The 4,611-nt window shown below is 64.2% G+C and overlaps 1 pseudogene; it reads left to right on the plus strand.

The window, feature by feature from the left end:
- The first annotated feature begins 1,142 nt into the window (after positions 1-1,142).
- Positions 1,143-2,813, plus strand: LOC140188870 (sodium/calcium exchanger 2 pseudogene; annotated as a pseudogene).
- Positions 2,814-4,611: the final 1,798 nt, after the last annotated feature.

Raw genomic sequence — 4,611 nt, forward strand, 5'->3', positions numbered from 1 at the left:
GGTCAGACACAGAGTGAAACTCCCCCCAAACCGTCCCCTCACACACTCCCGGGGTCAGACACAGAGCGAAGCTCCCTCCGTCCCGTCCCATCACACACTCCCGGGGTCAGACACATACCTCCCGCACCGTCCCATCACACGCCCCCGGGGTCAGACACAGAGCGAAGCTCCCTCCACACCGTCCCATCACACACTCCCGGGGTCAGACACAGAGTGAATCTCCCTCCGCACTGTCCCATCACATTCCCGGGGTCAGACACAGAGTGAATCTCCCTCCGCACCGTCCCATCACATTGCCAGGGTCAGACACAGAGTGAATCTCCCTCCACACCCTCCCATCACCCACTCCCGGGGTCAGACACAGAGTGAATCTCCCTCCGCACCGTCCCATCACATTGCCAGGGTCAGACACAGAGTGAATCTCCCTCCGCACCGTCCCATCACACACTACCGGGGTCAGACACAGAGTGAAGCTCCCTCCACACCGTCCCATCACAGACTCCCGGGGTCAGACACAGAGTGAAATTCCCCCCACACCGTCCCATCACATACTCCTGGGGTCAGACACAGAGCGAAACTCCCTCCGCACCGTCCCATCACACACTCCCGGGGTCAGACACAGAGTGAAGATTCCTCCGCACCGTCCCATCACACGCTCCCGGGGTCAGACACAGAGTGAAGCTCTCTCCCGCACCGTCCCATCACACGCTCCCGGGGTCGGACACAGAGTGAATCTCCCTCCACACTGTCCCATCACATTGCCGGGGTCAGACACAGAGTGAATCTCCCTCCGCACCGTCCCATCACACGCTCCCGGGTTCGGACACAGAGTGAATCTCCCTCCGCACCGTCCCATCACACGCTCCCGGGGTCTGACACAGAGTGAAGCTCCCTCCCGCACCGTCCCATCACCCACTCCTGGGGTCGGACACAGAGTGAAGCTCCCTCCACACCGTCCCATCACACACTCCCGAGGTCAAACACAGAGTGAAACTCCCCCCACACTGTCCCATCGCGCATTAGCCACAGGGACTAATGAATTTCCTTCTCTCGCCAATCCTAAAACTGATGGCCATGTCTCTCCCCGTCTTTGCAGGATCGAGGGGAGCCGGGGGATGAAGAGAAGGCGCGGAGAGCCGCGGATGGCGGCGGCTGCCAGCCTGGGCCTGGGCCTGCTGCTGCTGGCGGGCGTGAGCGCCGGGGCAGCGCCCACTGAGCCGCCCGACTCCAACGACACCTGCCGCGGGCTCTACAACTGCCAACCGGGCATCCTGCTGCCGCCGTGGCGGCCGCTGGACCCGTCGCCGGGCGACAAGGCGGCGAGGGCCGCGGTCTACTTCGCGGCCATGGCCTACCTCTTCCTGGGCATGTCGATCGCCGCCGACCGCTTCATGGCCTCCATCGAGGTGATCACGTCGCAGGAGCGGGAGGTGAGGGTGCGGCGGGCCGACGGCGAGGTCTTCACCACCCGGGTGCGGGTGTGGAACGAGACCGTGTCCAACCTGACGCTGATGGCGCTGGGCTCGTCGGCGCCCGAGATCCTGCTCAGCGTGATCGAGGTGTGCGGCCACGGCTTCGAGGCGGGCGAGCTGGGCCCCGCCACCATCGTGGGCAGCGCCGCCTTCAACATGCTGGTGATCGTGGCCATCTGCGTGTCCGCCGTGCCGGCGGGCCAGCACCGGCGCATCCGCCACCTGCCCGTCTTCTTCACCACCGCCTTCTGGAGCGTCTTCGCCTACGTCTGGCTCTACCTGGTGCTGGCCGTGTTGTCGCCCGGCGTGGTGGAGGTGTGGGAGGCGCTGCTCACCTTCGCCTTCTTCCCGACCTGCGTGCTGCTGGCCTGGGCCGCCGACCGCCGCCTGCTCCTCCGCCGCTTCGCCCGCAAGCGCTACCGGGCCGACAAGGCCGGCGGGGCGGTGATCGTGGAGGGGGCCGGCAGCCCGGAGCAGGAGCCGGAGGCGGCGGCGGCCAAGCGGACGATGGCCCGCCTGCTGCGGGAGCTGAAGCAGCGGCACCCGGACACGGGGAGCCCGCGGCTGATGGAGATGGCCAGCTACCGGGCCCTGCTGTGGCAGCGCAAGAGCCGAGCCTTCTACCGCGTCCACGCCACCCGCCGCCTCACCGGCGAGGGCGACGTCCTGAAGCGGCACGCCGCCGAGCGCACCCGCCGCCTCCTCAGCCTCCCCGCCGGCGTCCCCGGCCCCGGCCCCGAGCGGCCCCGGCAGCCCGGCGTCCTGGTCTACTTCGATCCGGCGGAGTACCGGTGCTTGGAGGACTGCGGCTGGCTGCAACTGACGGTGGTGGTGGAGGCGGAGGGCGGCGGCGGGGCCGGCTACCCGGTGGCCGTGGACTACCGCACCGAGGAGGGCACGGCCACCGCCGGCTCCGACTACGAGCACGCCGAGGGCACGCTGCGCTTCGGGCCGGGCGAGGCCCGGCGGCTGCTGCCGGTGCGCATCGTTGACGACGACGTCTACGAGCCGGACGAGTTCTTCCAGGTGCGGCTGAGCAACCCGCGGGCGGAGGGCGGCGGCTGCGGCGGGGCCGGGGCCGGGCGGGTGGCGCTGGGCCCGCAGAGCCTGGCCACCGTCACCATCCTGGACGACGACCACGCCGGCATGTTCGCCTTCGAGCGGGGCCACAGGCGGGTGAGCGAGAGCGTGGGCGCCGTGTCGGTGCGGGTGCTGCGCACGTCCGGCTCCCGCGGCGCCGTGCTGCTGCCCTACCGGACGGCCGAGGGCACGGCCAAGGCGGGCGAGGACTTCGTCGGCCTCAGCGGACAGCTGCTCTTCCAGAACGACGAGACCGTGTAAGTCAGTCACAGCTCTACCTCCGCTTTCTCCCCCGCACCCCAGTTCCCCCCACTCTCCCACTCCCCAGTCTCCATTTCCTCCCAGCCCCCTACTTCCCCTTTCCTCCTATCCCCTACTTCCCCTTCCTTCCCATCCCCCTACTTCCCCCACTTCCCCTTTCCTCCCATTTCCCCACTTCCCCTTCCCTTCCATCCCCGCTTCCCCTTCCCTCTCATCCCTCTACTTCCCCTTCCCTCCCATCACCCTAATTCCCCTTTCCTCCCATCCCCCTACTTCCCCTTTCCTCCCATCCCCCTACTTCCCCTTTCCTCCCACCCCCTACTTCCCCTTTCCTCCCATCCCCCACTTTCCCTTTCTTCCCATCCCCCACACCCCCTTTCTTCCCATCCCCCACTCCCCCTTTCTTCCCATCCCCCTACTTCCTCCACTTCCCCCTTTCCTCCCATCCCCCCACTTCCCCTTTTCTCCCATCCCCCCACTTCCCCTTCCCCCCCATCCCTCTACTTCCCCTTTCCTCCCATCCCCCACTTCCCCTTTCCTCCCATCCCCCTACTTCCCCTTTCCTCCCATCCCCCTACTTCCCCTTTCCTCCCATCCCCCACTCCCCCTTTCTTCCCATCCCCCTACTTCCCCTTCCCTCCTATCCCCACTTCCCCTTTCCTCCCATCCCCCTACTTCCCCTTCCCTCCCATCCTCCACTCCCCCTTTCCTCCCATCCCTACTTCCCTTTTCATCCCATCCCCCTACTTCCCCTTTCATCCCATCCCCCTACTTCCCCTTGTCTCCCATCCTCCACTCCCCCTTCCCTCCCATCCCCCTACTTCCACTTTCCTCCCATCCCCCTACTTCCCCTTCCTTCCCATTCCTCTTCCCCCACTCTCCCTTCCCCCTCCCCTCCCACTCCCCCTTCCCCAACTCCCATTTCCCCCAAGCCCCTCTGCCCTTGTTCCCCCTCCCTTGTCCCCCTCAACCTTTCCAACGTCACTCCCTCTCCTATCCAGCCCTCCCCTTTCACCCCACCCCTCCCCCTCTCCCCCTTACCCTATGCTCCCCCTCCCGCCTTGCCTCACTACACCCTTCTTTCCACACTCACCCTAACCCGCCTCCTCGACCGCGTGGTGTGGTGTTGATGGGGAGGGGGAATTGCACGGACCGCCAGTGTCTGGTTTAGAAATCTCATTGCACAGAGCATTTGGAGCTACAGTCTGGGTGCAGAAGGCAGGACTTCTGTGTGTGTGGGGGTGGTGGGTACGATCTAACCCAGGGGGTTCCCACAGGCCCCTCGGTTATTGGTGGGGCCCGTGGCATAGAAGGGCTTGGGAACCCCATTCTACACCTTCCTGAAGGCTCCAAATGCTGTGATGCAACCTAACTCGAGTTTGATAAATATGCAACTGCGTCACAGAGAGGGGAAGTCTTTGCAACTTTTCCCTCCCCCTGAAAACGACCGGGCGTTATTTCATTCGAAGCACAGGTCAATAGAATTCTGGTTAGTATCGTCACGCACACCTAGCTATTGTGTCGACCCTTTTAACCCACTCCAAGACCAGTCTAACCCTTCCCTCCCACACACACCTCCATTTTTCTATCACCCAAGAGTCTCCTAAACGTCCCTAATGCGACAGTGTGGAAAGAAGAGGTTTTATTTGCCCTCCTGACTGAGATCTGCCACTCACTGGATGTTTTTTTTTGTTTTACACACCATTCTTGGTAAACTCTACTGTTGTGCGTGAAAATCCCAGGAGATCCCGAGATACTCTAACCACCCCGTCTGGCACCAACAGTCATTCCCCGGTCA

This window comes from Mobula birostris, chromosome 28 (assembly GCF_030028105.1).
Source record: "Mobula birostris isolate sMobBir1 chromosome 28, sMobBir1.hap1, whole genome shotgun sequence".
Taxonomy (NCBI): Eukaryota; Metazoa; Chordata; class Chondrichthyes; order Myliobatiformes; family Myliobatidae; genus Mobula; species Mobula birostris.